Source organism: Callithrix jacchus, chromosome 12 (assembly GCF_049354715.1).
Source record: "Callithrix jacchus isolate 240 chromosome 12, calJac240_pri, whole genome shotgun sequence".
NCBI lineage: Eukaryota > Metazoa > Chordata > Mammalia > Primates > Cebidae > Callithrix > Callithrix jacchus.
The window spans coordinates 7,887,017-7,909,264 of NC_133513.1; the positions used below are offsets into that span (position 1 = coordinate 7,887,017).

The 22,248-nt window shown below is 45.4% G+C and overlaps 1 protein-coding gene and 1 long non-coding RNA gene across 2 annotated transcripts in view; both read left to right on the forward strand.

Annotated features, from left to right (window-relative positions):
- Window positions 1–22,248, forward strand: part of RBFOX1 (RNA binding fox-1 homolog 1) — a 2,602,982-nt gene that overhangs the window by 528,619 nt on the left and 2,052,115 nt on the right.
- On the forward strand, window positions 5,466–7,360 carry LOC144578567 (uncharacterized). Its single transcript, XR_013524578.1, has 2 exons — window positions 5,466–5,584; window positions 5,694–7,360. It is a non-coding gene; the product is annotated as an uncharacterized LOC144578567 (long non-coding RNA).

Below are 22,248 nucleotides of genomic sequence, written 5' to 3' on the forward strand. Positions count from 1 at the left end.
CCTGCCTGGTTTTATGTGCTTCTCCTTACTTGTTGGATCTCTGGGGTAGGTGTCTTACCTATTCAAAGAGCACAGGCTTGGCCAGGCATGGTGGCTTGTGCCTGCAATGTCAGCATTTTGAGAGGCTGAGGCAGGAGTATCACTTGAGGCTAAGAGTTAGAGATCTGCCTGGGCAACATAGTGAGACCCCACCTCTAAAAAAAATTTTTTTTAAATGGTGAAACCCCGTCTCTACTAAAGATACAAAAAATTAGCTGGGCATGGTGGCACGTGCCTGTAATCCCAGCTACTCAGGAGGCTGAGGCAGGAGAATTGCCTGAACCCAGGAGGCGGAGGTTGCGATGAGCCGAGATCATGCCATTGCACTCCAGCCTGGGTAACAACAGCAAAACTCCGTCTCAAAAAAAAAAAAAGTTAGCTGGACATAATAGTACATCCCTGTGGTCCCAGCTACCTGGGAGGCTGAGGCAGGAGGATCACTTGAGCCCAGGAGTTCGAGGCTGCAGTGAGTGAGCTGTAATTGTGCCACTGTACTCCAGCGTGGGCAACAGAGCAAGACTCTGCCGAAAAAAGAAAAAAAGAATAAAAGAGAAAAAAATAGCACATGCTTTCATGCTTTAATCCCCTCTGAAAGCTGATTTCCACTGAGCCCCATGGAGTGGTGCCATTGCCAAAGAAACCCTTGGTAGAGGAAATGAGGCAGCATCCGCGTTTGATCCTCCGCTGAATTGATCATCTTGCTGAGGTCCGCTGAGCTGAGAGCCCGGTTCATGAGACTGAGCGCACCTGACTGACACCTTCCTCTTTGATGCTGAACACCCACATCGCTGTTGGGCAGCTCTCAGATGATTTTACATGCTAGCTTCCGTCCTGGACACTGAGCTCATTCCGTGGAGGCTGCAGGGAATAGCATATCGTTGCCTCAGATGAGCTCAGTGGGAGCTCATCCAAGAAGTAAGGGAAAGAAAGGTGTTTGGGAAAGGTCACTGCAAGAAAGAAAGAGAAAAGAAGACACCTCCAAGGAAGACACATCATGAGAGAAGTATGTGAAGTCCATGGTGGGAGGAAGGAGTAGGGGCCATGCCTTGTGATAATAGGGTTTATCAAGCCTTCTTTAGTTACTTGGTTTCCGTGCCTGATGTGTCTGTGGTCACAGAGATACTAGCCCTGGCTAGAAAATACCATGGAACCATCTTTTATAGCATCCTTTTCCCAGTTTAACTAAAAGAAGGGGTCAGGATGCTCATGGGCACCACGGACACGTCTTCAAGCACTCTACATTTCACAGCTTCCGTGGCATCTAGTCAAACCCAGATGGCGTTAGTTCTGAAGTGACAGAACAAAGCAGACTATCGCCTGAGTTCGTTCTTCTCAATCACATCTGAATTCCATCCTCACAGATAGCGAGTGTGCCTGGTCGCCTTGGCATTGGAGATGCATCTTCCCTTCTGAGCTTTCTTTCTCCAAGGCTGTTGAAGACATCTCTCCTGCCCTGCCCCACCCTTCATTTCCTTCTGGCTTCCGCATCTTGGTCTTTCTCCTGTTCTGAAGACTGAGCCATGTGGGTGTCCATTACCTAATAAGTAGGAGCGGACTTAATTGTCCACGTGATAAGAACATCCATGGGTTGTGTGCAGTGGCTCACGCCTGTAATCCCAACACTTTGGGAGGTCAAGGCAGACGGATCACCTGAGGTCAGAAGCTTGCGACCACCCTGGCCAACATGACGAAACCCTCTCACTACTAAAAATACAAAAATTAGCTGGGCACAGTGGTGTGTGCCTGTAGTCCCAGCTACTGCGGAGGCTGAGGCAGGAGAATCACTTGAATTCAGGAGGTGGAGGTTGCAGTGAGCCAAGATCGCACCACAGCACTCCAGCCTGGGCGACAGAGCAAGACTCTGTCTCAAAAAAAAGGCAGGAACCTGGCATGGGGATCCGTGTTTCTGTTCATTTCACACATGTGCCCCAGATGGGAGGAAGGCATGGGTGGTACACATGTGTTCTTAAAAACAGAGGTTTGCTTAGCATACTCTTTCCATGTTCAGAGGGAATGAAGACAGTGACATGCTGACCTTAGAGCTAACAGAGGGATTTCGACGTCCATGACCTCGTTCACTTGCTCTGATGATGATGGTGGGTGGTTTTGTTACACGTGGACCATTGGAGCCACTCTTTATGTCTTTGCCATGAGCCTGCCACCCAGCAGCCCCCCTCCCTTTTGCATAGGGATGAAATGAACCTGGCATCCTGGAGACGTACCAGAACATGTGTTCTGGGAAGTGTGAGGTGTAGGGCTTTAGAATTCTGAGCTGCCTCCTTTGTGTCAGAATCAGATGTGTCACTATCTATAGCGACCCTCCTCCATTCCTTTTTACTTTCCTAAAAGTGCACCCGAGTAGCACTGGGTGTAGGGTGATGGGAGGTGTGATTCAGCCACCCACGGCCATATGGGGCTGCTGCTTGTCCCAGCTTCTGCTCCTGTTTCCTCCCCGGCTCTCCTCCTCGCTTTCCAGTGAGAGGAGGAGTCACCACCCTGTTTCCTGGATACCTGGGGTTGGGGCAGGGGGCGGAGGCACTTGAACCCCTTGTGAAGAGTTGAAGATGAAGCAAAAACTATTTAAAGTTTTCTTAATTTATTTTTTGAACAGTCTCTCTGTACCCCTGCATTTTCCTGCGCTGGCGTCTCTCGGATTGTCTGTCTCTGTCTCTGCCTCTCTCTGCCCCCTCCCCTCTCTCCATCTGTGTGTGTCTATCTCTTTGCTCTGCCTTTCTCTCCATCTGTTTGTGTGTCTGTGAGTGTGTCTTTGTCTCTTTTTCATTCCTTTCTTCACTTCTTTCCTGTTTATCCCTCCTTCCCTTTTCCTCTCCCCTTTCTCTTTCCCTCCCTTCTTCTTTCCCTCTTTCGCTCCCTCCCTTTCTCCCTGTCTCTCTTCCTTCTTCCTTTCCTGGACCGCCCCCTTTATTCCCATCTTTCTCTCTCTGATTCTGTTTTCACCTTCTCCTCTTTCTCTCAAGCACCTCCTTCATTTAAAAGGGCAGGCAGAAGTGGGGAAGAGGTGCTGATGATGATGGTGTCTTGCATTGCCCGTAATCTGCTTGAGGTCCAACATGGCTCCACTTTCTGCTGTCTGCTTTACATCAACAAGCAGTGTCATTATGTGAGGTCTGTCATCTTAAAAAAAAAAAAAAAAAAAATTCTGGGCTGGGTGCGGTGGCTCACACCTGTAATCCCAGCACTCTGGGAGGCCAAGGCAGGTGAATCACTTGAGGTCAGGAGTTCAAGACCTGGCCAACATGGTGAAACCCTGTCTCTACTAAAAATACAAACAGCTGGGTGTGGTGGCAGGTGCCTGTAATCCCAGCAACTAGGGAAGCAGAGGCAGGAGAATCCCTTGAACTCAGGAGGCAGAAGTCGCAGTGAGCCAAGATTGTGTCACAGCACTCCAGCCTGGGCAACAGAGTGAGACTCCATCTATAATAATAATTTAAACCAATTAAAAAAAAAAATAAGATTCTGGATTTTTTTTGTCTGTCCATGTACTACAAATTCTTGCCTTATCCTGCCCCTATCTGGGCCTTTATTCATTTTTTTCATATGTCAGCAAATCTGTACTTCTCAGTAAGTTTAGGCTGCTCGGGGTGTTCCTTTGCACTGCCTCTGTACCAAACTGCCCCTTCTACAGAGTCGGGATGGGATGATGCCGGCACAACCCTGTGAGGAAACTCATAGCCATTGACTTGTGCTCTTTAAATGCACGGCATGGAGCAGCGTGTGAATTATATCTCAATAAAGCCGGGCTTTAAAAATGCGTTTCTTTTTTTAGCCCTTTAAAAATATTTTGATACATTATATTTATACTCATGAGGGTACATATGAAGTTTTCTTACATGCAGATAATATGTAATGATCAACTCAGGGTGTTTTGGGTATCCATCCCCCAAGTATTTATCATCTCTCCGTGTTGGCAATATTTCCACAAAGCTGTTTCTTTATGAAGTAAATCTAAAGAAAGTATAGGCCAAGTGCGGTGGCTCGTGCCTGTAATCCCAGCACTTTTGGAGGCCGAGGAGACCAGATTACCTGAGATAAGGAGTTTGGAATATGAAACAATCAGCCGATGTGGTGGCACACTTCTGTAATCCCAGCTACTCAGGAGGCTGAGGCAGGAGGCTCCCTTGAATCTGGGAGGTGGAGGTTGCAGTGAGCCGAGATCACAGCGCTGTACTGCAGACTGGGTGATAGAGCAGTATTTACTCTCTGTGTCTAAAAAACACAGAAGTAAATCTGAAGGAAGTATAAAGCATGTTCCATTGATTTCAGTCTAACTGCAGGTTTTCCACTGGGGCGTTTGAATCGGGAGCTGGAGTTGGGGGGCTCAGCATGTGAATGAGGATGTATTTATGACTCTGTATGAACATATCACAGTGAAATAGCAAACATTAGCTTCTGCTGAAATCAGCTGGCTCATCTAACCCGTATCTAGAGGGGTTTCCTTAATGTCATTGAGGCAGAAAGCCACAGAAGATGGATGAACTCAAAGCAGATTTGGGTCTCCCTGGGTTTTCTCCTCTCTGACAAAGAACAGGCTAACTCCTCCCTACTTCACACAGACACCCCTTCCTTCAGAAGGCCTTGCCTGAATCACAGGTTCAGAAGAAACTCCTTTTTTCTGTTGTCCTCAAGCACCTTGACATCTAACAGTTCTCTTGCCTTATTGTGCTTCTTGGTTTAAGTATGTGTCTTATCCATTGGACTGTAGACTTCTCGAGTATAGGGGACTGTGCCCCTTTTTGCACTTAAAAAGTCAGTAATAATTATTCGGGGAAGGAAGGATGAAAGAAAAACACATGACTGAGCGGGAACTTGGTGTCCAATATGAATATGAAGGCGAGCCCCAATCAAACATCCCACATTCAGCACGTACGTATCTGCTGAGCACATATGGATAACATCCTGCATAGCAGGCAGTGTTCTAGGCACTGGCAATCCAGCCGTGAGCAAAACAGGCAAGGATCTGTGCCATGGTGGTGCTTGCGTCTGGTAGGGGGAAAGTAGGTAACACGAATAAGTCAGTAAATCACAAGGAGTACTGGAAGCCGGCGGCTGCTGTGGAGAAAAGGAAAGCGTAGGAGTGCTGGTGGGGAGCGTGTGGTCATTTGTGAAATATTGTTCCTTGGTCTTTATCCCCCTGGCATCTAATGAGAAAAGAAATTGTTCATACAGAAGGAGAGAAAATGGAAGTGTTTTGCACCAAAGACAGATAGAAGAAAACTCAGGCTTTGGTGTCTTCTGTGCACCCTAAGCTTCAAACTGAGAATTCTCGGAGCAAACAGAAAGGCACTTGGGGTTGGGACAGGCGGTCCTGTGTTGTAGAAACAGAGCAGGGAAAACAGGGGAGCCACTGTCCCACGTTAGGGCCTCCCTCCCTCTCTCCATCTGCATGTGTCTGTTGTTTGTAATCTGCCATTTGGGCAAGATTCATTCCAGTTTGTCAGGCTTAAGCCTTGGGATATTAAAGACATAAAAAAATAAGAAGAAAAATGAATGGGTGCAAAGCGCAGCTCGACCCGGAGGAGAGAGGGTGAGGCTTGGTTGCTTGAGGAGCCGTGGGGAGGGATCGGCGTGGCTGATGCGGGGCGGGGGGTCCTTGCTTCGGAACAGCTCTCTTTGAACTTGGTATTTTTCCACAGCAAACAGAAGCCCGACGCTTGTTGGCAGTGGAGCCTCGTCCTGCGGGTAGAGAGGGCAGAGTGGCCACAGGGAGCTAGACGTGGAGGAAGTAAACACGGAGGGAGGAGGCGGACTTCTGTGTCTTTACCATCTGGGGACTCCCTGGGGAGTCAGGGCCAGTGTTAACGTTCGCCACGTGCCCTGTTGATCAACCATCATCAAAAGTGAAAGAGGAACAAAGCAGCCGATCACCAAACATCATGAGACTCTGAGGAGGGGCCTCCTCCAAACAGGGGTGCAGCACAGTCCCCCAGAAACAGGGGCTGGCCACAGTCACAGGGACAGCAAGTGCGTAGCAGGACTTGCATGCTGGACACTGTGCAAAGCACATTGTGCGAATTACCTCCCTTAACCTTGTAAGGTTTGCTGCAGTAAACCCATGGATCATTTAGGACTCAATTGGTTACACATGACTGGAAACTAAACCCCAAATGATGATAAGCAGCAAGGGAATCTGTCAAGTCATGCAACTGAACAATCCAGAAGTTGCGGCTTCAGGCATGGCTGGATCCAGGAGCTTAAACGGTGCTGCAGGGTCTGTTGTTTTTCTTGGTCTCTCGACTCTACTTCCCATATCTTGGTATCATTCCAAGATGGGCTGTCATGGTGGCAAAAGGGCTGTGGCTACTCACATCCACATCATTTCAAAGTGAAGTCCAGCAGAAAAGAACGTTTCTTTTCCCATCCCCACAGTTTTGGTATATCTCTGTTTTCTCCTTGGTTCTGGTGAAGATCATGTGCCCCGTTTGGGGCACTCACTTCCATCATCATGAGCGATGGTCCTTAAGATAGGTAAAAGGAGGCAGGTGGCCAAAGGTTAAAAATGTCTATGTCTTAGTACTATTGTCACCTCTATTTTGCAGTTGGGGAAATTGAGACCAGGAAGGGTAGAGTTACTGGTCCAAGGTCACACAGCAAATAGAACTGGGATAGTGGTCCAGCATCATCTATGTCCACCGTCAGGCCGTCAACTCCCACGTTCAGAGCCCCACGTCACCCTCCTTTCCCACATCCGTCCTTGGGCCTGCTGCGTCATTCAAACCACCAGAGCGATGAGTAGGGTCGCCCTGAAGACTGCAGGAGTCATAAGGCCGCAAGCCCATCAATCCTGTCCCTTTCCAAGGACCATTCCCAAGGCAAAGGGTCATTAATATCATCATCTCCATCTTCTTTAATGCTAATGACTTTTTTTCCCATGTCAACATAAAAATCATCTTAAATGTCCTCATTAAAGTGGATGTGATTTCTGGCCACAGAATCATCAACTCAGCCTGGGAAAGGCTTTCGGGGAGAAAGTGTTCTCAGAGCCACGATGGCAATTTCGAGTGATTTAAAATATCAAGTTTGTATGATTTTTAATCATTAAAGGAGATGTAAAAACATATTTTATACACAATCTTTTATCTTACACTTATTTTTATATTTCTCTATAACGATTTATTGCAACGCATATATCACCATTACATCAGACATTTATGGCTCCATTAAAATGCAATGCTGTCATAAATTCGGGCCGGTTAAAGTGGTGACATTTGTAACAGCTTCCACAAGGACATATTTTATATTTAAAGTGAAACTTTGAGAAGAAACTTTTGTTAAAGAAATAAAAAGCATGTAGGATATAAAAGGGATATAAGATTTTCTGCCTTCTAAAACACCTAATGCCTACACTAATACCTGCTGTATTACGAAGCCAGACTTCTGCTAAATACTGGGTACGCTGTTCCCAGTACTTAGGGATGAACGGGAATCATGATAATGCTGTCATTGACTAGAAATACTCCAGTCTTCTCTTGTTTTTTTTTTTTTTTTAATTTTTTATTGCATTTTAGGTTTTGGGGTACATGTGCAGAATGTGCAAGACAGTTGCATAGGTGCACACATGGCAGTGTGTTTTGCTTCCTTTCTCCCCTTCACCCACATTTGTCATTTCTCCCCAGGCTATCCCTCCCCAGCTCCCCCCCGACTGGCCCTCCCCTTTTCCCCCCAATAGACCGCAGTGTTTAGTACTCCCCTCCCTGTGTCCATGTGTTCTCATTTTTCATCACCCACCTATGAGTGAGAACGTGCGGTATTTCATTTTCTGTTCTTGTGTCAGTTTGCTGAGAATGATGTTCTCCAGATTCATCCATGTCCCTACAAACGACACGAACTCATCATTTCTGATTGCTGCATAATATTCCATGGTGTATATGTGCCACATTTTCCCAATCCAGTCTATCATCGATGGGCATATGGGTTGATTCCAGGTCTTTGCTATTGTAAACAGTGCTGCAATGAACATTCGTGTGCATGTGTCCTTATAGTAGAATGATTCATAGTCCTTTGGATATATACCCAGTAATGGGATTGCTGGGTCAAATGGAATTTCTATTTCTAAGGCCTTGAGGAATCGCAACACTGTCTTCCACAGTGGTTGAACTAATTTACACTCCCACCAACAGTGTCAAAGTGTTCCTATTTCTCCACATCCTCTCCAGCATCTGTTGTCTCCAGATTTTTTAATGATCGCCATTCTAACTGGCGTGAGATGGTATCTCAATGTGGTTTTGATTTGCATCTCTCTAATGACCAGTGATGATAAGCATTTTTTCATATGATTGTTGGCCTCATATATGTCTTCTTTTGTAAAGTGTCTATTCATATCCTTTGCCCATTTTTGAATGGGCTTGTTTGTTTTTTTCCTGTAAATCTGTTTGAGTTCTTTGTAAATTCTGGATATCAGCCCTTTGTCAGATGGGTAAACTGCAAAAATTTTTTCCCATGCTGTTGGTTGCCAATTCACTCTAGTGACTGTTTCTTTTGCCGTGCAGAAGCTGTGGAGTATCGTTAGGTCCCATTTGTCTATTTTGGCTTTTGTTGCCAATGCTTTTGGTGTTTTGTTCATGAAGTCCTTGCCCACTCCTATGTCCTGCATGGTTTTGTCTAGATTTTCTTCTAGGGTTTTTATGGTGCCAGTCTTCTCAATGTCCTGGCACCCCGAGACCTATGAGAATTTTAGAAATAAGAGAAAATATGAAATTAGATTTTTTAAAAAATGCAATGTCCATATCATGAGAGGTTTTCTGATTCTGGAGCATTAAGGATTTTAAGAGAGTGACAGTATGTGGAACTTATATTTTTCTATCGTTTGGTTCAAGATGGGAAATTTGGACCCTCCCTCCTTCCCTCCCTTCTCTCCCTTCCCTCTCCTTTCCTCTCCTTCCCTCTCCTTCCTCCCTCTCCTCCCTCCATTCCTCCCTCTCTTCCCTCTCTTCTTCCTTTCTCCCTCTCCTCCCTTCCTCCCTCTCTCCCTCCCCTCTTTCTTTCCTTCCTCCCTTTCTTCCTTCCTCCCTCCATCCCCCACTTTTGCTTCCCTCCTTCCTTTTCCTTTTGCTTGCTTCAGTTTGCTTCCTTGCCTCCCTCTCTTCCTCCCTCTTTCCTCCCTCCCTCCTGTCCTCCCTCCTTCTTTCCTTCCTCCCTTCCTCTTTTTTCCCTCTTTCCCTCCCTCCCTCTTTTTTCCCTCTTTCCCTCCCTCCCTCTTTTTTCCCCTCTTTCCCTCCATCCCTGTTTCCCTCCTTCCCTCTCCAATCTATCAGAAGGTGTTAGAACAACTTTTGGGAGCCCAGTGCTTTTACCGATTATTTAAAGGGTAAACCTGGGGCTGCTATATTCTTCTTCTGAAGGAGGCTTCTACACTGGGATGTGGCAAAAGAGAAAAACAAGCCCGATCACTTCTCTTGCATTCTCAGGTGCCATAAGAACATCTGGCACATAGTAGATATCCACCAATACCCTCATCAAGGCTCTTGGTCAAGCTACATACACAGAAAGCTTTAGATAATTAATGCTCAACTGGGCATGACAGAGGACTGAGCCAGCTATGTGGAACAGAATGGGTATCATATATGACTTAAAGTGAAGGAGTGAGGACCTTGTGTAGGTTTAGATAGGGTTTATGGAAGAAGTAGGCTTCAAATTAGTATGATTTGCCCTCCAGATATGGGACTAGAGTTAATCTAGACTGAAAGAACCATCAGGGGGCTAAGAGCTAGCTGAAGACCTTCATTTGGGCAGAGAGGTGGGTCTGGTCAGGGAGTGGGATAAAGTGAAGGTGAGTCTGCTCAGCACCCTGGTGTGTATTACAGTAGGGACAGCAGAGCCTGAACGTGCTCGAGGTCAGGCAGAGGCGTGCTGTCCTGCATTACAACAGAGACAGCAAAGGATTCACTTCACTTACTGTTAGCCTGCTATTTTTTTCCAAGTGCTTTTCTCAGATGGACTCATGTTAATTCTCACAGCCACCCTAACGGTGAATATTCTGCATTGTGATTGGAAAGAATGAAAAACGAGAGTAGATATATAGGTCACAGGTGCATTTTTTTTTTTTGAGATGGAGTTTCGCTCTTGTTACCCAGGCTGGAGTGCAATGGCGCGATCTTGGCTCACCGCAACCTCCGCCTCCTGGGTTCAAGCAATTCTCCTGCCTCAGCCTCCTGAGTAGCTGGAATTACAGGCATGCGCCACCATGCCCAGCTAATGTTTTGTATTTCTTTTTAGTAGAGATGGGGTTTCACCATGTTGACCAGGATGGTCTCGATCTCTTGACCTCGTGATCCACCCGCCTTGGCCTCACAAAGTGCTGGGATTACAGGCATGAGCCACCGCGCCTGGCCCACAGGTGCATTTTTGATTTCTGTCTGTGAATCTGAACAAATAGAAGCTAGAACACTGCTCATATCCCAAGGGTAAATTTAACTAAGGGACTGGGTAGGCAACTTTTGTTTTCTGAGTTTTACCGGCTGATGCTGCTAATTGTTGGTTGAAATTAAATGTCGCTACAGGAAGTGCCAACTAGAATCAGACAAATGAATGAAAGTTCTCTTAAGCCAAAGGATAGCTTTGCAGAGCGTGCCCTGCGGAGGGAGGAGCTTTACATCCTCACAAAGAAACCTAGTATCTGTGAGCTGTGCTGTTCAATGTGGGTGCCATTGGCTCCACGTGACTACTCAGCTCTTAAAACTGACTAGTGCCACATATTACAATGATCACTTTTTTGCATGTGGTGTTAAATAAAACATGTTTTTAAGAGTAATTATCCTATTTCTTTTGTTTGTTTTAATGTGGCTACCGGAAGATTAAAAATCACACATGATTTTCATTATATTTTTTTGTTATGCTAAGAACATTTAACATGAAATCCACCCTTGTAACAAAATTTTATTTTTATAGAGATGGGGTCTTGCTGTGTTGCCCTGGCTTTTCTGAAACTCCTGACCTCAAGTGATCCTCCCACCTCACCCTCCCGAAGTACTGGAACTGCAGGCATGAGCCAACATACCCAGCCTTGCACTAAATTTCATCTTCATAAAAGAAACTTCATTCCCAGGCAGCATCTACATAGGGTGTTTGCGTCCTTTCACTAGAAAAGATGTATCTTATAGAAACAGAGAAAGACTCCTGGAGAGCTCCTTCCTGTCACTAAGGTCTGGGCTGGGAAATGCTTTCATATAAATTTTCAACTACAGTAGAACAATTGATAGTTCTCTGGGTATATACCCAGTAATGGGATTGCTGGGTCAAATGGAATTTCTATTTCTAGATCCTTGAGAAATCGCCACACTGTCTTCCACAATGGTTGAACTAATTTACACTCCCACCAACTGTGTAAGAGTGTGCAGATGTATTTCTTCACATCCTATCTAGCATCTGTTGTCTCCAGATTTTTTAATGATCACCATTCTACTCTTTCTACTATAAAGACACATGCACACGTATGTTCATTGCAGCGCTCTTTACAATAGCAAAGACCTGGAACGAACCCAAATGCCCATCAATGATAGACTGGACAGGGAAAATGTGGCACATATACACCATGGAATACTACACAGCCATAAAAAATGATGAGTTCGTGTCCTTTGTAGGGAGTTGGATGAATCTGGAAATGATCATTCTCAGCAAACTGACACAAGAACAGAAAGCCAAACACCGCGTTTTCTCATTCATAGGTGGGTGTTGAACAATGAGAACATGTGGACTCAGGGAGAGGAGCATCATACACTGGGGGCAGTTGGGGGGGTAGGGCAGAGACAGCAGGGGGTGGGGAGGGATAACATGGGGAGAAATGCCAGATATAGTATGCACCTAAAGTAAAATAAATAAATTTAAATATATATATTTAAAAATTTTTTTTCAACTATAGTTCCTGGGTTACCATGTCCTGAGAAGAATCCTTCACAGCTCCTTGTCTTTGCTTGTATTTCGTTCCCCTTCTAGAGTTCCTTCCTCTTATCTTCCCCTCACTCACCTGGCATGCTCCTGAAATCCTTTAAACATCAGCTCAAACATTCTGTTTCTTGTAGCCGCCCTTGAACGAGTTGCTGTGTCCTCTGGGTTCTCCCATCACCTCGAACCCATCTCCTCTGCTTTCTCACTGACTACCTTGTGTTTTAATTTTTCGTCTATCTCCATAGCTGCTCATGGAATCCCTTGAGATCAGGGACAAAGTAACTTTAGATTCCTCTTAGGGAGAATCCCTCTTTTCTGCCTCCAAACAGAAGGACACCCCTCACCGATGCTGGAGCTGGTTCATATGGGATCATGGGTCAATGGTGTGTCTCTTCTTTCCAACTCTGCCTTCAGTGGCTTTGCACTGATAACTTGAAATTGAAGTATTTACACCACAGACATTGGCAGATAGTATAAATCAAGACTTTTTGTGAGGAGCAGGGAAGGGAAAGCAAGTTGTTAAATATTTACTGTCTCACCCTGATCTGAAGTTAAATGAGATAAAAGGCTTTTGCTACCTGGATCAGCCTTGGAAAATGGTGGTCATTTTCTTGTGATTAGGTGATGTGAGTATGAAGAAATCCTTCCTTCTTCCTTCCCTTCCTTTCCCTTCCCTTCCCTTCCCTTCCCTTCCCTCCCCTCCCCTCCCCTCCCCTCCCCTCCCTCTCTTTCCCTTCCCGTCCCTTCCTTCTTCTCCCCTTCCCTCTCCTCCCCTTCCCTTCCCTTCCTTCCCCTCCCCTCCCACCTCCCCTTCCCTTCCCTTCCCTCCCTTCCCCTCCCTTCCCCTCCCCTCCCACCTCCCCTTCCCTTCCTTTCCTTTTTCTTTCTTCCTTTTTCTCTCTCTGTCCTTCCTTCCCTTCCTTTTCTTTTCCTTCCTTTCCTTCTTTCTTTCTTTTTTATTTTTCTTCTTTCTTTCTCTCTCTCTCTCGTCCCTCCCTCCTTTTCTTCCTTCCTTCTGTCTGTCCATCCTTGTTTCTCTTTGTCTTTCTCTTCCTTTTCTGTGACAGTTTTGCTCTGTTGCCCAGGCTAAAGTCCAGTGGTGCAATCTCAGCTCACTGCAACTTCTGCATCCCAGGTTCAAACAGTTCTCCTGCCTCACCCCACTAAGAAGCTGGGATTACAAGCATGCGCCATCACGCCTGGCTAATTTTTGTACGTTTAGTAGAGACAGGGTTTCACCATGTTGACCAGGCTGGTCTTGAACTTCTGACCTGAAGTGATCCGCCCACCTTGGCCTCCCAAAACGCTAGGATTACAGGCGTGAGCCTTCGTGCCTGTCCAAGAAATTCTGCTTTCTGTCCAATCCAGACAGTTTGAAGAGCTCTCGCTGAAGGCTGTAATACTTAGCCCCTGGTGGAGGGACGATGGATTAGACTCAGTAGTTATGAAGTTTCTTCCCAGCTCTAAACCTCACTGATTCTGGGCATGCTGCATTTCACTTGTGAGCAACTAACATTTATAGTGCCCTACATTTGTGCAGCCCTTATCTTTCTTTTTCTCCCCGAGAGTTTTCATACCTGTTACATCACTTGACACCTCTGTGAAGCAAGTGGGCAGAAGTTAATATGTCGCTGTAGACTTCCGCTTAAAATCAGATTTGCACTTAGTGGTTTTTGGTCTCAAACAGTTAGATGATGTAGCTGCTGGATGAAGGTGAATCTTGAAGATGAACTCTGGGAATCAGAGAGGGCGAGGAAGCCACCTAAAGTCACAGATACTGGGGAGCAGAACCTTGTCAGTCCCAGGACTACTTAGAAGGTGAGGAACGTTTGGAAGTGGTAGTGGTCCAGGAGAATGGGAAAATAGGCTTATCTATAGCGCATTGAATAGTATCCACTATTTCAATAGCAGAAGAGAACTGACCCACGTTGAGATGGTTTATTTTTTACTCCAAAACTCAACTATATTAAAACCATTTTAATGTTTTTGTTTCCTCCATATTGATGGGGATGTAAATTAGTTCAACCATTGTGGATGACAGTGTGGCAGTTTCCCAAAGACCTAAAAACAGAAATAAATACCATTTGACCCAGCAATCCCATTCCTGGGTATATATCCAAAGGAGTGTAAACCGTTATACTGTAAAGACACGTGCATACATATGTTCATTGAGGCACTATTCCTAATAGCGAAGACATGAAGTCGAACTGAATGCCCATCAGCGGCACATTGGATAGAGAAAATGTGGTAACATACACCATGCAGTGCTATCCAGCCATAAAAAAAAAAAAAAGATCATGTCCTTTGCAGGAACATAGATGGAGCTGGAGGCTATTGTCCTCAGCAAACTAACGTAGGGACAGAACACCAAATACTACACGTTATCACTTATAAGTGCAAGCTGAATGCTGAGAACACATGGACACACAGAAAGGAACAACACACGCTGGGACCTTTCAGAGGCTGAGTGGGGAAGGGTTGGGAGGGGAGAAGATCAGGAAAAACAAGTAGTGGATTCTAGGCTTGATATCTGGGTGATGAAATAATCTGTTCAACAAACCCGCATGACACAAGTTTACCAATATACAAACCTGCAAATGTACTTTTTTCTTTTTTTTCTTTTTTTTGAGATGGAGTCTTGCTCTGTCACCAGACTGGAGTGCAGTGGCGTGATCTCAGTTCACTGCATCCTCAGCCTCCCCAGTTCAAGGGATTCTCCCACCTCAGCCTCCCAAGTAGCTGGGACTGCAGGTTTGCGCTACCATGCCCAGCTAATTTTTATATTTTTCGAGAGATGGGTTTTCACCATGTTGGCCAGGATGGTCTCGATCTCCTGACCTCGTGATCCTCCTGCCTCGGCCTTTCAAAGTGCTGGGATTACAGGTGGAGCCACCACACCCGACCTCTACCGTTTCAGTTAAAGCTAAACAAGACATTTTACTCCAAACATTGACTGAACTATTTAAACCCACCTTTTTTCTCCCACCCACCTGTTTCACCCTCTTGATTGTGATACTGTGCTCTCCAAAAAATAAGTGGCTTCATGGGTCACAGGATCTTGTTTTCTCCCTCTAGAGAGAATGGCACCCCAAATTGAAGATGAGCAGGTATTTTACAAAGGTTTCAGAAAAGGGTGATAACTCTTGGAATGACCTGTAACAAGAGAACCCTGTTAGGAGTTGGGGGAGGAGAAGCAGTTGGGTTTCAGGAAATGACCGAGTGATTTAGACAAGGCTGGATATAGGGCTTCATCCTCCTCTATTTTGGACTTCTGCAACTTTGAAACATGTATTGTGTATCAAACTAGATCAAAAGAAAGAAATTCAGGACGGGGCATGGTGGCTCATGCTTGTAATCCCAGCACTTTGGGAGGTTAAGGAGGGCAGATCACAAGGTCAGGAGTTCAAGCCCATCCTGGCCAATATGGTGAAATGACGTGTCTACTAAAACTACAAAAATTAGCTGGGCATGGTGGCGGGTGCCTGTAATCCCAGCTACTCGGTAGGCTGAGGCAGGAGAATCGCTTGAATCCAGGAGGCAGAGGTTGCAGTGAGCCGAGATCATGTTATTACACTTCACCTCCGGCGACAAGAGCAAGACTCAGTCTGGGAAAAAACAAAACAAAACAACAAAAAAAGAAAAGAAAAGAAAAGAGTGCCTAGTGCTTTGGGAGGCTGAGGCAGGAGGATCACTTGAGCCTAAGAGTTCAAGACCAGCCTGATCTTGAACATACTGAGACCTCATCACTACAAGAAATAAACACAGTTTTAAAAATCAGCCAGATGTATGGCTCTGCCTGTAGTCCCAGCTGCTTGGGAGGCTGAGGTAGGAGGATTTCTTGAGCCCAGGAGGTTGAGACTGCAGTGAGCTGTGATTGCACCACTGCACTCCAGCCTGGGCAGCAGAGTAAAACCTTGTTTTTTTTTTTTTTTTGAAAAAAAAGTGGGCTGGGCGCGGTGGCTCAAGCCTGTAATCCCAGAACTTTGGGAGGCCAAGGTGGGTGGATCACGAGGTCAAGAGATCGAGACCATACTGGTCAACATGTTGAAACCCTGTCTCTACTCAAAATACAAAAAATTAGCTGGGCATGGTGGCGCGTGCCTGTAATCCCAGCTACTTGGGAGGCTGAGGCAGTGGAATTGCCTGAACCCAGGAGGCAGAGGTTGCAGTGAGCCGAGGTCGTGCCATTGCACTCCAGCCTGGGTAACCAGAGCGAAACTCTGTCTCAAAAAAAAAAAAAAAAGTGAAAATACTTGCGTGTGTGTATATGCGTGCGCTCAACTTTAATAATGGCCCTTTTTGAGGTAGTTCAGTCCTCATAATGCACTCATTAAAATTCTAGAAATAAAGATTTTAGTGCCATTACATAGAATACTTAAAAAAAATCTTGATAGGTGTTAATTGCCTACGAATTTTACACCGTGTGCCTTGATTAATTGTTATTATTTTACTGCTTATACTAAAAAAAAAATTAGGACATACTTGTATAGAATTTTGGCTGCATTTTTCAGTTGAAAAAGAGTTACAACTCTGTTTCCATATGGTAGACAGAGGAATCCCTCTGACTATGCACAGCAGAGTTGCTTCTGTTTCTGAGACGTCTGCAGGACCTCTTCTCCAGCGGTGTGCTGCAGCCAGCTTGTACTGGCTGGCGACAACCAATGGTGAAATTTTAAGGAAACCTACCAGCTGGTTGATGTCATATTGGCAGCTTGAAATTGGCCATAGAGGGACTATTTATTCCGCTGAAACTGGAAAACGTTATCAACCAGTGATTTTCCTTTCTCAGAAAGTTGGTTGTTAAGCATTTACGGGCACACCACCACTCCCCACTGTGTGCCATATCCCCTCTGTTACCTCATCCAATCTCATTTAATCCTCAGATCTACAGATGCATAGACAACTGTGCTGAAGATACAGTTTTCCCTGCAGAAAAACAGGGACAGTGTAGGATTCTGTCTCCATCCCCCTTTCCCCTCTAGGTACTTGGTAATTATCTAACCTCACCCTGTAGCATTTCTTTTCATTCATTTTTCTAATCTAACTCAACCATTCTCAAATGTCAGTGTGTAGTTGGTAGGCATGTATCGATAATGCAAAGCTACCTGTATGGCACTTTGGGGGAATTTTAGGGGCTTTTGAGGATCATTTTAGCCCTGCAAGTATTTTCCTGGAGTTGGTATAATATGTTTGCTAAAAGCCAGAATAGCCTTGAATCCCGTCTCTGCCACATAAATTTCTCTATGCCTGAAATGAGGGTGCTAATGGTACCTTACTTCTAAGTGTCTTGGGAGCATTAAGTGTGTGAATCTATGTAACATGTTTAGGGTACCCCTCGTGTTTAGTTGGTGCTACGTTCATGTTTGCTCTTATTGTTAGAAAGTAAGGGAGTGTTTTAAGCGATGATTGTGGCAACTGACTGAGGGACAGGTTGCATGAGGCCAAGACTCGGAGACCAGTAAGGAGCCACATCATATTGGTTCAGACTGATCTTCCTAAATTAATAATTGATGGCAGATGGAGGTTGGGTGTTACTTACACCAAAGCAGTAGCCCTAAACTGTGACTTAAAGGGCCTCAGGTGACCACAAAAGATGACCACCTCCCCAGGGGTTTCTATTTAATCAAATTCCATCTATTTACTTTTCTTTGTTTATTTATTTAATTTTTCCTGAGACAGAGTTTCTCTCTTGTTGCCCAGGCTGTAGCGCAGTGGTGCAATCTCTGTTCACTGCAGCCTCCAACCTCCCAGATTCGAGCAATTCTCCTGCCCCAGCCACCCAAGCAGCTGGGATTTTTTTTTTTGTATTTAGTAGAGATGAGGATGATCTAAACCCTACAGGAAAACGGGGAGAGTATAGGATTCTATCTCCATCCCCCTTTCCCCTCTAGGTACTTGGTAATTATCTAACCACACCATGTAGCCTTTCTTTTTATTCATTTTTCACCCTGTGGGTCAGGCTGGTCTTGAACTCCTGGCCTCAGGTGATCCACCCGCCTCAGCCTCCCAAAGTGCTGGGATTACAGGTGTGAGCCACCATGCCTGGCCTCTTGGAGCTGAGGGCATAATGAAGAGAGGGAAGTAGGAGATGAGCTCAAAAGGCAGGTGGACACCACACTTTGGAAAGACCTCAGAGGACATGGGGAAAATTTGGATTTCATATTTGGTGCAGTGGAAAGCCATGAGAGATTCTTAAGCAGGGGATATTCCCATCTCTCCTAGTACCTTCTAAGTCAGGCACTAGGAGAGATACAAAGCTACTAGCAGTGCCTCAGGGACTTGCCAACCAGAAGACACCATGCCTTCCTCTTTAGCAGGTGTTATCTGATTTCTGTGAGTTCCCTTCTTACATATTCCACGTAAGAAGAAAAAATCCCAGACCACCTCCTGCAGTGGATGGACATGTGAAATGCCATGGAATTGTGGCTTGGTGTGATAATTAGCAGGAAAAGGCCAGGCAAACTGTGGGACTTCCCTAGCAAAACTGGAAACTCTATAGACATGGGAGTGAGACAAGATGAACACAGCTTCTCTCCTTGCTCAAACATGGCTTCTTCAGGGGCCACCTTTGCAGTGGAGTTTGTCACATCTCCCAAATGCCCAGGCTGGTTTCTTACCTCCTGCTGCATCTAGGCCTTGTCTCAGGTCCAGGGGCCAATAATAAAGATAAATTTGAGAAGTAATGAATAAAGACCCATTCCATGTAGAGCAATAAAATGTATCGTGGCTTAACTGATCTGGCGCCATTTATGCCTGCTGCCTGCCTTTGCAGCCATCAAATGACTAATTGATAAGTAATTTCCCCAATTTGTACCTCATTACTTATCGCAGCAGAAAGTCTTATACCTAACTCTTTCAGCCAAAGAGACCCCATGAAATCGCTGGAGATGTTACTTCCCAGGGATCTTGGCAAATTGGCCAGCTTTGCAGGAAGGGCGGACTCTTCTCAGTAACACGGCTAACAGGTACCAAGTGTTTATTGCATGCCAGGAACTGAGCTAAGCACCTTACATTGGTATAATAAATATAAGGCTTGTACAAGATGATGTAATTGATAAAGCCCTCAGCTGTATTATCTTAACACAATAGAAATTTGCTAATGGTTTAATTCAGATGGTTCTAATTGGCAAAGGATGGGCGAGTCCTGTGTTGCCTGGTTCTTCAGATTGAGTGAGACTTAAAATTAACCACCAAGGTGACTGAGACTCTGCCATGATGACTGCATAGCTGCCAGGCTTGTCCTTGGTGCCAACATTCAGTCAGCAGCGGGGGAAAGGGCATGAGGAGCACACTTGGGAAGTTTTTAACAGGCCAGCCTAGAAGACCCCCATCATTTCAACTCACAGCCTATTGGTTGCAACTCAGTCCCAGGGAGACCAGGAAATGCGATGTAGACGTGACCCAGGAGGAAATGAGTTTTGTTGGACAGATTGCCACACGTGTGATTTTATTTAATTCTTACAACTGTGTTATGAAGTTGGTCTGCATCCCCACTTCACAGATGGGGAAACTGAGCCTTGAAAAGGTAAAATAGACTTGCTAGTAAGTGGAGGAGCCGAGTTTTCAGCCTGTCTTCTGATTTCCAGGCTCCTGCTTTTACCACTGTGCTGACTTCTTCTCTTGGGTCCCAAGCAATGAGAAGCTCTGACAATAAATATTGATTATTCTCACTACTCAGTACTATTCAGTACTCAGTATTAATACTCAGTACTCTTCACTACTCTTTCTGGTCCACACCACTGTAGCTGACCGTGACTCATCATGAAGTTCTCTACTGCTCAGCCATCACCTCTGCCTACAGCACTGAGCCTCCCAGAAAAACATCTCAGGAGCTTGCAGCAACCAGGGATTGGGTGCCTGATGGGATCCAGGTTCAGTGGCACAGGATTCTAAGGCTGACCTCCTATTTGTCTGAGGGGACACAGAGCCAATGTTAAACTGAGCCAGGAAAGACTCCACTAATTAGAGCTTCTTCTGAACTCTGCTGTCCATTGGTTTTCTAACAAACGATGCTATGAATCCTACATGTTCTCGGTTCTTCATTTTCTTCGTGGGGGGAAGAAAGTTGAAGGCGATGCTGTGGTATTTATCCTTGAAATAATGTTGCCATGGTTACCTCTCGACTCTATTCTAATAGTGGTGCTATAATTGTCGCACAGAGACCTGGAGATGCTCTTGTAACTGTGAGTTTGGTCTCTGGTTTGGGCGTGAAAAGCATCTCTTAGACTGGGGGAGGAAGAAGAGAGGTTGGCCTCAGCAATTAACCCTGGAGCACAGCACGGTGGTCCTATCTGTTGGAGGAGAGAGCCGTTTCTGTGAAGTTGCTTTGTTTTTACATTGTTTAACAGTGATGCTCTTAGAATGCAAGAATATAGTGTCTCCATGGAAACTGGAAATGTACAAAATTAAGGCCTCAGAATAGGAAAGCTTCTACGAGCACAGTTCTGGTGATCACTAATAAAGAAATGATGTGTTGGAAGTACAGGGTGTTGGATGTCAGGGTAGACGTGGAATGATAATTTGCCATCCTAATCTAATTTGGGACCTTCACTTTTTGGACGGGGTGGGAGAATGGTTGTGAAGGCACATCTAGGTAATGCGTGCTCTCCCAGACAGGAAAAAGGCTTGTTAATGTCCCATTGTGGCAGAAGAGCGGCTCCGTGTAACATGAACTTGACCCCACTTACCTCTTGTGTATATCCAAGAGGAAAGAGTGGGATGTGAGAGGGATGGTATGACACAGTGGGACAGCGTTTGTGATTAGACCGCGGGTAAGTGTCATGACTTCCAGCAAATCCACGAAACCTCCATAAAGTGGGGAAGCCACTGGTATATACCTCTCTGAAGAACGTGCTTCCCTCCTTTGCTTTCCTTCTGATGTTAATTTTTAGCAGCATCCATAGGGGTTCATCAGCCTAACTTCCTATCCCTGAAGACCTGGTTTGGTTTGGAATGTCTAAATCTGCATTGTAGCCTGAGGTCTGTGTTCAGCTTACAGAAGAACTGGTAGAAACAGGAACCCATCTCTGGGCACATATGCTGTGTGCCCACAGTGGGAACTGGTCAACGCCCTAGACAGCTGCATCTCTGTTCTCATGCTTGTATTTCCATGGCTGATCCTTCTCCATGTCTCTCATCACCCTGTACAACTCCTGACCTCCCATCTGCCTCCTTCCATCCACATCTTGGCACATTGGCTGAAACCACCCAGTTGTACCAGGGCATTCAAATGCATACGCCTCTCGGGCTCACTTGCAGCTCCTGTGTGTTCAGAATTCTCTTAGCAATTTCTGTAGTTCTTTCCATTTCTGTTTTTGATGGCACAGAATAGGAGGTTCCCTTTGCCAGCAGTGCCAGGCATCTGGTAGGTCTCCATTTAGATAGAACTGAAGCTCTCATACTGATCTCCATTTCCGTCTGAATACTTTGCAGTGTTTCCCACAGGCCTCTGTCTTTCTCTTAAAAAATGGTGGCAGTTGCCACTTCGGCCGGCTGGCGTTTTTCTGATCTGCCTGATCCTGTAAGTGAAAGGGAACAATATTCCTCTCCTAGCAAGTGCTTCTCCCTCACCAGCGCAGAGAAGCCTTTGATTCTTCTTGGACACCTTGATCAAACAGCCTTAATGCTGCCACCACCTGCAGTTTTACTGTTTAAAACCTCCACATCCCTTTTTGTGCGTATTTCAACTGCACTGAAAATGTAGGTTTCTATAATCTTGTAGATGGCTATAAATACTCGCATTGGGTTAAAAAAAACAACAACTTGTGTTTGAGACTCAGTATGCTGAGATGTGTTGAGATCTAGTAAATAGGAATTTTTTACTTAACTAATGTTTACTGAGTAGTTGTTACATGTCAGATAAAGCACCTGACTTTGGTAGGGTGACCAGCTGAGTTTACTGAGTAGCTGTGACATATCACCTGACTTTGGTAGGGTGACCAGCTCATCCAGACTCACCCAGAATGTTCCCAGTTTTATCACTGAAAGTCCCATATTCTGGGGGAACTGGAAACGTATGGTCCCAGGTAAACTGAGAGATTTGGTTGCCTTAGGCACTAGGGGTAAATGCGTAAACAAGACAAAATTTCAACCCTCAAGGATCTGACAGTTTTTTTTTTTTTTTTTTTAAGACAGAGTTTCGCTCTTGTTACCCAGGCTGGAGTGCAATGGCGCGATCTCAGCTCACGGCAACCTCCGTCTCCTGGGTTCAGGCAATTCTCCTGCCTCAGCCTCCTGAGTAGCTGGGAATACAGGCACGCGCCACCGTGCCCAGCTAATTTTTGTATTTTGAGTAGAGACGGGGTTTCA